This window comes from Mytilus californianus, unplaced genomic scaffold (genome assembly GCF_021869535.1).
Source record: "Mytilus californianus isolate M0D057914Y unplaced genomic scaffold, xbMytCali1.0.p SCAF_37, whole genome shotgun sequence".
NCBI classification, from domain to species: Eukaryota; Metazoa; Mollusca; class Bivalvia; order Mytilida; family Mytilidae; genus Mytilus; species Mytilus californianus.
The window spans coordinates 1812931-1827338 of NW_026262687.1; positions in this window are offsets into that span (position 1 = coordinate 1812931).

The following is a 14408-nucleotide window of genomic DNA, read 5'->3' on the forward strand; positions in this document are numbered from 1 at the left end:
AGGTCAATGATATTTGGTATGCAGTTGTATAAGCATTGGCATATCTCATTTCCATTGAGATTATTTGGCTCCGCCCCCTTAGTCATGGTCTATAGACTTTAAAAATTTTGCCAAGTTAACATGTATTAGTTTGTGATTAGGTCAGGTCCATGTGAAGTGTAACTCTCACTACAAAAGTCAAAAAGTCTGAAAAGACCAGTTTTTGTCTGAATTTGCATGAATTTTTACTCGACATTCTTAATTTGTCTGAATAATTTTTAAAAAGTCTTGACTTAGTATGAATTTGTCTAATAAGGTTCTTAATTTTTCTTGTATGAATTTGTCTAATAAGGTTCTTAATTTTTCTTGACAAGTGTCTTGACAGTATGAACAGAATGTAGGACAGAAAGTCACAGGACAAAAAGTCACGGACAAAAAGTCACGGACGAAAGTCACAGGACAAAAAGTCACAATTCAGTTTTGAGATTATTTTTCTCTGAACAAGAAAACACTAATTTTAAAAATACATTTTTAAAATTTTTTATTGAACTATAATATATGAAGCAACTTTGTAATTAAAATTTATTCAATAAATATCAATGATGATCAAATTATTGTTATGATAACAAAATGTCAAAGTGGTTTGGCACTTAAATGGCTTCATGGTGCCAAGAAATATATTATTTGCATGATTAAAATTTAATAATTTTTCATTTATCAAGGCTTATGAACAATTTTCTGAACTTAAAAATGAATAAATGTAAAAAAAGAAATTATTTGAAGATCTTTCTCTTATATATTCAAACAATTGTCAATAAATTATTTGTGACTTTTTGTCCTGTGACTTTTTGTCCTATCCAATTTGTGACTTTATGTCCTGTGACTTTTTGTCCTGTGACTTTCTGTCCGTTTACCTATGAACATTGTCTTAAAATTTCTCGACACTTCCTGTATCATTTGATAAGAGTCTCGATTAGTCTCGACCAATTCTTGACTGTCTTAAATTTGTCTCGATCTGTCTTGACATATTCTTGACATTCTTAATAATGTCTGAATATGTCTCGACATATTCTTGACATTCTAAATAATGTCTGAATATGTCTCGACACATTCTTGACAGTCTTAAATATGTCTTGACACTATCTCAACAGTATAAAATTCGCCTGAAATGTGAACAGACTTATTCAGCACTGTTTATGACATTCTATTGCTGTTGTATACTCCTTTTTATTATGGCTAAACTAAACTTTGAAGAATCAAGGATTAATTTGGTATAGTAAGATACCCTTTTGGTGCAACTAAGTTGGAATACCCCGAATAATCCCCCATGTAGTTTAATTTTGATTTATTTTTATAAAACATTTAAGTAATTGTTTTCACTTGGAATATAAGTCGAAGGTATTGACAAACAGCATTTAGATTTTTGCCGTTCGCAAAACTGCCAGTCAAATTTGCTTTACTAAAATAGGTGTCTTGTATCTCTTTTGGACCCCACAATTCATCTTTTGGGTGTGTGTGGCTAAAAAAAGAGGGGGGTGCTTTCGTTTAGGTCAAAGAATTTGTTCCCATCTTGATTCAAAAACCTTATTTATTTTTTAGAACAACCCAAAAACATTTTTTATTCAAATTTGAGTGTTGAATTTTATAATTTTTTAACAAAAATAAATATTTGTGATAACTCCTTCCTGAAAAAAAAAATGTTTAGATCTATATTATGCATGTCTGTTTGAGAACCATTTCATAAGACCGATGATTTCTATAGAAATCATTGATGGGACCCATTATAAATACATTTTTTTAATATTCCTGGAGTAGATAATAATTTTCTTTTAATCTTTGGGATTTATTCAATTTGTTTTTATGTTGAAATAATTAACTTCATAATTTTGATGAAGAAAATCCATTTCAATTCAATTTTTTTTCATCAAAATTATGATTTTCATTTTCATCTATCAACAAACTTTTTAAATTGTAGTGGCATGGTCGGTCAACTGATAAGTTGTATGGCTGATTACAGGTAAAGCAATAACTTCTATTTGACAGTTGCGTGTACTCTGGGGTGTGGAATACCTTAGTTTTATGGGGAACATCCTGTCCATGTGTAATACTTAATATATTCCAACAGATGACATTACACAAATTTTTCTTCTGTTAAATGAATGATTTGTATATCATCATAATTTGCTATTTATATAAACCACATTTTGGTATAATAATTATTTACCATATCAACATTGAATATTATGAATGTAGAATGAAATATGTCTACAGTATGATTGGTTTGAATCATTTAATTTATAAGATTTAGGAATCAAAATTTGTAATTATTTAAAAACCCACATTGAAATTGTTTTATATCAACACACCCACATTTGAATTATTTTATACTTTAGATTTCATAGCCATATTTGCATTTGTAAAAATATCAGAGACATATATACACATATTTATATATGTCTCTGAAAATATTTATATACCCAATTTTCAATTATTTTACATTCCCAACTTTTATTTTTGTTGTAAAGAAGTGTAACTTGAAACAACAGTATATCATATAAAGAGAAATAAAGATTAAAGTTATATCATGAATATTGGTCATGATTTGTAAAACTCAGACCTGTCAAGTAAATTTAAGACACGATTCAAAATGTTCAGAATATGTCAAGCCATACTGAGAAAAAATAAGAATGTCGAGAATATGTCGAGAAATTTCAAGACAGTATTCAAATGTCAAGAATTTGTCAAGAAATTTTAAGACCATATTCAGAATGTCGAGAATATGTCGAGTAAATTTCATACAAATTTAATATAAATGAGAATTTGTCAAGAAAAATTAAGACACAAGTCATACTTTTGGAGAATGTCGAGTAAAAGTTCATGCAAATTAAGACAAAAACTGGTCTTTTCAGACTTTTAGACTTTTGTAGTGGATCTGTGGCATGCAACTTATAAGACGGTTTTGTATTTTGTTTTTGCGAGTTACACACTAGCTCCATTGGGACCTCTCATATACTAACACATTTTTTGTCAGGCCAGGGTTTTTTAATTTGTTGATTTATGGATCTGCTGACCCTATTTTTCCTTTAGCAGAATAAAAATAAAATTGACATTTCATGCATTTTTATTTCTGATGGCCATAACAAATACATTATCCCTGAAATATAAATAAAAATCTTTTTTATGCCATTAAATGCATTAAACATTAACAGAATTGATTACACATTGTGTTGTAAAAATATAAAAATTCAATAATAATCTGGAGTGTCTACGTATGTATAGATTATTGGGTTTTCTACACATTTATATCATAAAATATCAGCCGCGAGCCACAATGTGAACTTTTTTGTCGAGTGAGCGCAGTGAACGAGCTAAAAAGCTAAAAAGCTTCACATTGTGTCAAGCGGCTGATATTTTATGTTATCTATACGAAGAAAACCCGATTCTTTGTTTATCGTTCTATTACTGGTCTTTTTCCCCTCCCTAAGACAGTTTTCGCTTGACAAAAGCAAGCTTGATAATGTCTCCTCTCACATTGTGACGTCGCTGATAACTTTTCCTCAGACATTGTGACGTCGCTGATAATGCCTGGTCTCGTCCCAAAGCCGTGATACGAGAATTACGGAGCGACTGAGCAGGGTGATATAGGTGTAGGGAAGGACGATAATTTAAAATAGACAATCATAATGAAATGTTGTTCTCGCAAATTATTTTGAAGAACAAAACCAACAACTTCAATACCAGAAGTAGAAGATTGGGATTCATTTTGGGGGTAATTGTCAATTTTCCAAAGAAAAATTTGGGGTCACAATTTATTTTGCTAATGCTTTGTATATAGTCTGAAAACAGTATTGTGCAACAGCACAGTGTATTGCACAAAAGCAAGAAATCTTCATTTGAATATAAATTCCAATCCAATAACCAATTTCAAGTTCTTTGACTTCATTTATTCTGTGTCAGAAACCTATAATGTTTCAAATATTTAATTACAATCCAAATTCAGACCTGTATCAAGCTTGAATATTGTGTCCATTTTTCCCCCAACTGTTCAGGGTTAAACCTCTGTGGTCATATCCATTCCCCGTTTCCATTCTCAATTTTATTAACAGATTTTCCTTTGGTAAACAAAATTTAAAAATAAACTTTCAGTTCACAGTTTTATTGTCTCATATACATGAATCTCTTTTTATAATCTATATATTTATGAATAAATACTGAATTAGAATAATGATTTTTATCTTAATTTACATTTATAGCATGTATACAAGTAGCTTACTGTAACATTATACATGTACAAAATGTAGCAATCACAGAAGAGACACAGTTTTTTTGGATACCGTTACAAATTTTTTAGTGACTTCTTTAGATCGTCAACATGGTCAATGACAGTAACTTAATGTCTTCGTACCATTACATTTTACTCAAAAATCACCTCAAGGCTCAACAATAACTTGCTTTATGTTTCAGTGACAATAAATAGCAATACTTTACATGCTTTATAAGCTTTTCATCAACTGCAAGACGCAGCAAGAGAACAATACTCTCATAGAGATGAAAATTGTATTTAATAAACATTTGTTTCAAAATTTTTGAGCATAGATCACAATGTACAGTCAGGGGTGTAACTTAAACAAGTTATCAGAGAAAAATAACATGCATGCGTTATTACAGACACTTCATGAGTTGTCTACTGTTTTTTCCTTAATCTGTAGTAGCATATGGTGGTTATCAGTTGAATATATCATAAATATTTTATCTTTAGTGGGCACTTGGGAATTCTTGAAACTTTGCGCAGTAGCTTAATATATTACCTTGATAACTAATTTTCTAATTCCATTAATACAATTTTGATCAACCATGGTAAATCAATGAGACATAGGCCTTTAAGGGAAAACTAAGCTGTAATAACAAGGCTTTAGTTATTACAGGCATGTAACTTATTATATGAGAGTAAATGAGACACTTGGGAATTACTTGGAATCTTGCACAGTGCCTCATTACAAGCTCTGATCATCATTTCTTACAATGAATTGAAATACATTGTGATAGATGTCAGAGCAAAGGCTTTAAAGAGATGAAGAGAAGCTGTAATAACACCCTTTGGTTATTGCAGGAATATATTTTCTGTAATAACATAGGTGTTACCGTGTACTATGTATGATTGGTAAACTATGAACTGTTATATCTTTGCAAAGTTTAATATACATAAAGAAAATTATAATATCAATAGAACTTGTGAAAAATTTAACAAAATAAAGGTTGTATATTGTCCCTTTGAAACATGTAACATACATATGTTATCACAGTTTTTTGGAAAATGACGCTATCAGCGGCATGTTTCCAATACAATTGACCAGAACTTACGGAAGTCGATTATTGCCTCTGCCTACCGCACTCAGTTTCATATTTACTATTTTACATACAAACTGGAATCTGCTTGTATTACGCTACACTCGAACAAAGTGTTGTAGTCGGACGGGAACCAGTTTACATACTTTATTTTATTTACCAAAAAGATATCTTGACCTGTCCATATGTTTTTTGTTATTAAATGGTATTTGGAGCTATCCCTTTGTTATATTTTTCATATATATTCAAGCTTTCACTTTTATGCACGTCTTACAATCGTAAACAATCGGTATGTATACATGATAAATAGATCCGTTTTGTTATGGTGTTGGACTTTTTACCCTCCAATGATCAGCAATCGCTAGACAAAATAGTTCTCCTAAATAATGTCAGCCTTTCATGCCATTTCAACTTTACAATCATTAAAAAAAGTGAAAATCGGAATCAATTTGATATCCATTGGATAGAAACTGCATGGTCTTTATCCAGATTTACGAAGATTTTAAAAATCGGAAATTAGTAATTACGGTTATACCAACGCGGTGCGTATGAATCTTTGTTTACAAAACAGGATTTCGGAACGTCTCTAGTTTTTAGATCGTAAGTCACGATAAACTCAAACTGAAAGTAAACAGTTGTTTGTAAGACGCAGGTTTACTCACCATAAACAAGCTGAAACGTTCAGTATGGCATATATATTAGGTTAAAGACGGTCCCATTCATTTAAAAAGCATTATGAAAGTAGACGATGGGATTATTTCAGGTTTGGGGAACGAGTAAATTATCAAAAAGTTCATTTCTTGACGACCTCATAATTTCATCATGTCGATGGTACAAATCGATTTTTACTGTTTACTGTCGCTTCTCATGTTTTGTATTTACGGTCGTTTATTTTTAAACCCGAACCAGGCATATGCATTCTGTAATTGTGCAAATCTTCGTTCTTTGGTCAATTGGCTTATGGATATAAAGTTGTATCAATTTCAACTCTTACATTTTTTTTTAAAAAATATATTTGCATTACACATGCAATGGCAGTACCTTTCCAATTACTATTTATGTGTTGTGTCTAAATTAAAGTTGTAACACTTTATAGTGACTGGAAAGGGTAGAAAAATTCATCAGATGAGAAAAGGCTGAAGATACTTCAAACGGCACCGAATCATTAGATATTGCATCTTATAAAAAGAAACTGAGATTTGGATAGTTCCACTTCAAGGTCAAAATGTTTATCTCTTGTGAAATGAAATAAAAAAAAATATTGTAACACTGTAGTTAATTAATAAAGATACTATTACGTGTATTTCTGTATTGGCCTTATTATTGGTTCTCGGCCAGCAGTCAAACGGCACCGAATCATTAGATATTGCATCTTATAAATTTAAAGGAAACTGTGATTTGGATAGTTCCACTTAAAGGTAAAAATGTTTATCTCATGTGAAATGAAATAAAAAAAATATTGTAACACTGTAGTTAATTAATAAAGATACTATTACGTGTATTTCTGTATTGGCCTTATTATTGGTCCTCGGCCAGCAGTATTGGCCTTCCGCTTCGGCTCAGACCAATACACCCAAGACATGGAACAATAACAAGGCCAATACAGAAATACTTACGCAATGATATTATAGAATGACAGTATGGTTCAATAGTGGGAATCAGCCCCTCAACTACTTTTTACATAAATATTAACTTCTGGCTTCAACGCTTTGTTCGTCTTGTCTGGAGATCTTGCTGTAGTTCCAGTTCAGCAAGCATTTTAGAGACGTATCCCATCCATCCTCTTTTGACTTGTAATCTCTGGTGATAGATTTTGCCGCTTGACATTGTATCCTTTCAAGCTTGTTTTTTTTGTTACCGTGTAGGGGTCCCATACTATGGCTCCATATTAAATTATAAGATCCATTCCTAAAGATCTAGATCATTGTTCTAATCTGACACACATTTCAATAACTGGAATGCTACCCAAGTTGAATATATGGTGACCCACGAGAACAGCATTATCACTATTGAAATTGTGTTTAATACCGTGATTGTTCAATGTCATTAACTTAAATGGAGACAGACATTTGACCTGAAAGACATGAAAGGTGGTGTGGGAGTGCAAAATCAAAACTAACTGACTATGATATATGGTTAAAGAATGAATATCAATTACATGGGTCAACATGGTCAAGGGCAGAGTTGTTATAAAATAACAATATGGCAGAGAAGTGGTTTCAAGTTTCATATAAAGCGATCTGACTGACATGAAATAAAAAATCGACGGAGTATCCCTATTTGTCTAATCTTCAAGGTGAAATAAAACTAGTAAAACAATATTATACTATTGTCTAAATATACAGAAATATAATTTGCTTCAAGTAACAGAAATAACTAGGTCACTAGTAACTTATTTAATGAGTATGTGGGGTATAAGAGCTTGCTAACAACAGGCTCTTCATAATCATTTGGTTTGAAAAGGATACTAGTAGTCTATATTCTTGATTTAGAAAAATGTAATTGCAAGAAAAAAATCATATTACTTAGAATACTTTAGATCATTCAGGTAGTCTTTATTTATATGTACAAAAGAACAGCCAGTAGTCATTGGATATTGTAGATCATTCAAATAGTCTTGACCTTTTTATTAGTACAAAAGAACAGCCAGTAGTCATTGGATATTGTGATCATTCCGGTAGTCTTGACCTATTTATTTATACAAAAAAACAGCCAGTAGTAATTGGATACTGTAGATCATTCAGGTAGTCTTGACCTATTCATTTGTACTGAAAAAACAGACACATATACGAATATCAATTATATGCTTACGAGACATGTTGCAATGTTAAACTTATTACGGTATGTGAAAATCAAGACTTGCATAAAAAATATCACAATATTAGAGACAGTGGCGTCATTTTTCCTCAGAGCTTTCAGCTCTTTGATTGATATTTCAGCCCACAATAACGACATGTATGTTATTTTTCTCTAATAACTTATTTAAGTTAGACCCTTGACTGATGTAGATAAAGGAAGTTTTGGCAAAATGGTCATCTAGAAGTACCTTTTGATACTAACTACCACACACACTTGCCAACAATAGAAATGACAGCCATTGCTAAATAAGTGTCTTCCCATAGTTCTTTGTCATAAATAAAGCCAAGGAACTGTCTACTCAATGTTCAATTCAACATGAAGCATTCATATAAAGCATTGGCAAAAATCTTCTCCCCTGACACAACTTGGCCAGATATATTAAAGGATACTAAAGTCTCAAATTTTGTCAGACATGAGGCCAACAGACCAACAAATATGCTAACACTGAGCACTGTAACGTATACACATATATATGTATAGTTGCTACCTTGCATGTCACTAAGAACAGGAATTTATGTCATCAAGAAATTTAATAAATAAATAACAGGCTATTATTTCAACTTGGAATTATTTCTAATTATGGAATTTGAATAATTTTTTGTGTTTGAAATTTTTAATGAATTCCATGTTTATTCTGTATTTTAATGTTCTGTGTGGTGCACAACACTTTTTATTACAAAGAATGTAACACATTTTCAATAGAATGTACTGTGCCGCTCACAACACTATCTATACAAAATACATTGTATGGAAAGTGTTATGCACCACTTAAAACATTATAATACAGAATGAGCATGGAATTTATTAAAAATTTCAAGCACAAGAAATTATGCAAATTCCATAATTAAAAATAATTCCAAGTTGAAATAATAGCCTGTTAAATCAGAATAATTGTGTGATGGCCTTAATAAGCTTGTTTGATTACAACCAATTCAAATTCAATATATTAAATGACACATTTAAAATGATTTGGCATGAAGAACTGAGAATGGATATGCTGGATGGTGTCTATGAAATTTGGCTGGTTATGATAAGTAAGGCTAAGGCATCTGGTCACAGTAGGTAAATTAAAACTAGGTGAACAATTCAAGCTCCTGAGAGCCTTTATGTAGTAACATCGCCTCTGAGAATTCTTTATAAAAAGCATATATATTTATAAATAGGACTATACTGTATATTGCCAACAACATAATCATGATAATAGTACTTGATTCATAAATCTTCATTATATAAATATACTATAAAACATGACTAAAAGCTTCAAAATATATATAGTATTAGTTAGTAGTTCTTTATATTAAACAGGACTAGGATAATCTAAATGAATCATAAAACATTAGGCCAGGAAAATGTAAGTACTTTTTATTGATTATAATGTATTTTTGCATTTATTTGGTGGTCTTAAATTGGATATTAATTATAACCAGATATTAAAGAAAAACGAAAATGCGCATTCACGAGTGAAATTAGTATTATTGGAATTTTTGAGAACGCAAACTGATAGTGTGCGTTTGAAATGTGATCTATAATGTGAATGAATCAAGACGTGTAGGATAGTTGGGCAACACAGTGAATACAATTTTCAAAACCGTACCATAGTACAAATATGTAGATGTTATAAGGTTAAACTATTAAAACAAACAAACAAAATAGAATTGAAATTTTATAATAAAGATATGTTCCTGTTAGTAATTTTTTTCCAAATCTTTTTTAATATATATACATGTAGTATCAAAAAACACAAACATCAAGTACTTACGGATGGACATTTTATTTATCAAATGAATCTATTTTTATACGACCGCAAACAAATTTTTGTGGTCGTATATTGGTATGACGTTGGCGTCGTCGTCGTTGTTGTCGTGGTTAGGCGTCGTCGTTGTCGTCGTCGTCCGAAGACACATTGGTTTTCGCACTCTAACTTTAGTTTAAGTGAATGGATCTCTATGAAATTTTACCACAAGGTTCAATACCACAAAAGGAAGGTTGGGATTGATTTTGGGGGTTATGGTACCAACAGTAAAGGAATTAGGGGCCAAAAATAAGCAATTTTGTAACTTCCAGACATAACTTGTGTGTTAGTGTATGGAACTCTCTGACATTGTACCACAAGGTTCCATATCACAAAAAGAATGCTGGGATTGATTTTGGGGGTATTTGCCTCAAAATTTTAGGAATTAGGGGCAAAAAAAGGGGCAAAAAACAAGCATTTTTCTAGTTTCATGACAATAACTTGTGTGTAAGTGTATGGATCTTTCTGAAATTGTACTACAAGGTTCCATATCACAAAGGGAAAGCTGGAATTGAGTTTGGGGGTAATTGCCTAAATGTTTAGGAATTGGGGGCCAAAAAGGGGCCAAAAATAAGCATTTTTCTAGTTTCCAGACAATAACTTGTGTTCAAGTGTATGGATCTCTCTGAAATTGTACTGCAAGGTACCATACCACAAAGGGAATGCTGGGATTGATGATGGGGGTAATTTCCTCAATATTTTAGGAATAAGGGGCCAAAAAGGGGCAAAAAACAAGCATTTTTCTAGTTGCAGGACAATAACTTGTGTGTAAGTGTATGGATCTTTCTGAAATTGTACTACAAGGTTCCATATCACAAAGGGAAGGCTGGGTTTGAGTTTGGGGGTAATTGCCCTAAACGTTAGGAATTTGGGGCCAAAAAGGGGCCAAAAAACACATTTTTCTAGTTTCCAGACACTAACTTGTGTTCAAGTGTATGGATCTCTCTGAAATTGTACTGCAAGGTACCATACCACAAACGGAAGGCTGGGATTGAGTTTAGGGGGGATGAATCATAAGGGGGTTCAAAAATTTGGGGGGGGGGAATTTTTTTTTTTCCTTTTTTTTTTCTTTTAAAATTTTCCATTTTAAGTTGGTTATTTCTGATTTATATTTAAAAGCAAATAATAATGATATGGTAGGAGATACACACCAAACAGGATGTGTAAATTATTATATAATAAGTATTTTGCAATAGCAAGAAATTTTCAATTGCACAGTATTGCACAATAGCAAGAAATCTTCAATTGTACAGTATTGCGCAATAGCAAGAAATCTTCAATTGCACTGTATTGCGCAAAAGCAAGAAATATCCAATAGCACAATATTGCGCAATAGCAAGAAATTGTCAATTGTACAGTATTGCGCAATAGCAAGAAATATTTAATTGCACAGTATTGTGCAAAAGAAGATACTTCGTATAAATTGCTTTAATTTCTTGACCAATTTCAAAGGGGTTTTATTCTTGAATTCTTGGGGTTCTTTAATATGCTGAATCTAACCGTGTATTTAGTTTTTGGATTTTGGGCCCCGTTTTTAAATTGGTCCACATTGAGGTCCAAAGGGGCCAAAATTAAACTTTGTTTGATTTCATCAAAAATTGAATTATTGGGGTTCTTTGATATGCCGAATCTAACTGTGTATTTAGATTCTTAATTTTTAGTTCCGTTTTCAAATTGGTCTACATTAAGGTCCAAAGGGTCCAAAATTAAACTTAGTTTGATTTTAACAAAAATTGAATTCTTAGGGTTCTTTGATATGCTGAATCTAAACATGTATTTAGATTTTTGATTATGGGCCCAGTTTTCAAGTTGGTCCAAATCGGGGTCCAAAATTAAACTTTGTTTGATTTCAACAAAAATTGAATACATGGAATATATGGGGTTCTTTGATATGCTGAATCCAACCATGTATTTAGATTTTTGATTTTTGGGCCCCGTTATCAACCTTGTGTACATTGAGGTCAAAAGGGTCCAAAATTAAACTTTGTTTGATTTCATCAAAAATTGAATTCTTGGGGTTCTTTGATATGCTGAATCTAACCATGTACCCTTCCCTAGATTTTCCATCAAACATGATGGAATTTTGTGATGGAAAAAATGCCATCACATTCCATCATGTTGATGGAGTATTGGAACAACTTTCCATCAACTTTCCATCAATGCTGAAAAATGGTTGATGGAAAAGGTTTGATGGAATTTGTGTTCATGATGATGGAAAATTGATGGCATAATTTCCATCTGATGGTATTTTTGCCATCTGATGGATAATTGATGGTATTTTTGCCATCTGATGGAAAACTGATGGTAATTTTGCTATCAGATGGAAAACCAATGGAATATTTCCATTACATGTAAAATGCATGGAAACTTGATGGAGAATTGACCATCAGATGGAATTTGATGGATGAGTAAGGAGAATGTCTTTAGAAAATCTTTCCATTTATGGCATTTTCTGTGATTTAATAAAACAATATTTGTTCTCTGTCGTCTATAGGTAGTCCTGTTACATGTGTGTATCTTTTCGTTCAGTGTCCCATTGAACTAGCTGTCCTTAAAGTTGAATTAGTTGATGGCAAATTCTGCAAAATAAAAGTAAAAGAATCTAGCATATAAAAGAATAAGTTAACATTGTACAGATATAAAGTTAGTTAGTTACATTTGTTGTCAATTCTGAAATTATCAAATGAAAATAACACTTTTTGAAAAGATTTGTATTAATGTGTCACTTGCAGGGTCAATTTCTAAGAGTGTCAAATCCTTCTAGAAATTTAATATTCAGAGGTGGATTTAGGAAAGTGGGCTCCCCCTTTTTGAGCTTTAGAGCTACATAACTTATTAAATAGAAGTTTTATAAGTCTTACTCCTAATGTTGACTTAATTGCCACCACCACCACCCTGGTTCAGAAGCCGATATATAACTGTACAATACATTAAACCTCATGTCAGTACTAAATTATCATCATTATAATAAGTGACTGTCCCTAGAAATAAAGAGGTTGTCCTTTCTTTTTTGTTTAATATTTGTTTTTCATAATCATTGTACTATAACATAATGGGTCTTGCCCATGTTTTATATCATACTTTTGGTGGGTAGTGTATATACTATACATGTATATATAAAGATATATTATTTTACCACTTGTGGATATATAAATGTCATATTGTCAGTCACACCACAGATCTCTAATTTTATAGCAAAATTACTTTTTCAGAAGTACTATTTTATAAAACAAATAATGTTTTAAAATTATACAAAATATGACTCATGTCCTACACAATTTTATGATATGTATATGCATATTTTTTGTGTCATTTGGTCTCTTGTGGAGAGTTGTCTCATTGGCAAGCATACCACATCTTCTTTATTAATACTATTTATAAATCTATGACCTTCTTTTTTTCTTGACTCTTAAAAGTTAATAAAACACTTTAAATGTCACTACTTTGAACTAAAAGAACATGCACATATATTCAAAATTGTGGAAATTCTAATACATTGTACTTACCAAAAGATATAATCCAAAATATGTTTACACCCTAGACGTCCCAAAAATATATATAGGCGGTGCTCCTATCATTTGCGGTAACACCACACAGTTTTGTACATACACATGGCGACACGAAACACAATCGGAAATCCATTTTACGATATCAAATGTTTCATAATGGAGTGGAAAATATCGTGCGCCACGTGGGCGCTTACATTTGTCACTCTATGCACCATTTCTGGTCGAAAAGGGCAATTGGCGCAAGGCGGACGTCCTTCCCGATAACTGTGTTTAATAATTTATTTCAATGGCTGTCAAGTTCCCATTAAAAAAAATTGACTTGTATTTATTTTAATGTCAGATCCTTAAACTCCCATCAAAATTAGATACTAGTACTTACTACTAGCAAACTTGTTGGCCATTTTTAATGGCTGCTTAGATTGTTAAATTACCAAAATGGTTCCCAACCCCACCCCCTCCTCCTCATGTTCACTAATACCCTTAAGCATTTCATTGTCTTAATTCAATAATTGTATTTAGATACACATTGTTCACCATGGCTTAACGATGCTCGCTATTCAGTTTCAAATATTATATTAGGCCTAAAATAAAATATTGTCTGTTTTCCCAATCCCTACCGACCCTGCAAAAACGGGTTAGACTCATAAAATTTTATTGTCAAAACTAAGTCAAATATTATTTTATTCAGTTCCAATTTTCAGGCTTGCCAGATCGACCAATATTGTTCCAGCTTTTTGGAAAAAATAAAATTATTTCCCTACCTACCTACCCACACCTGGCTTGGCGGGGTCGGATTGGGAAAACAAACAATATATTAATTTAGGCTTAATAAAAATCAGATATAAAGGATACATGTTAAGTTCTTCTCCTTTCTGTAATTAAATTTGCTGTCTCTGTACTTCCAACTAGTATTGCTGAGTAAA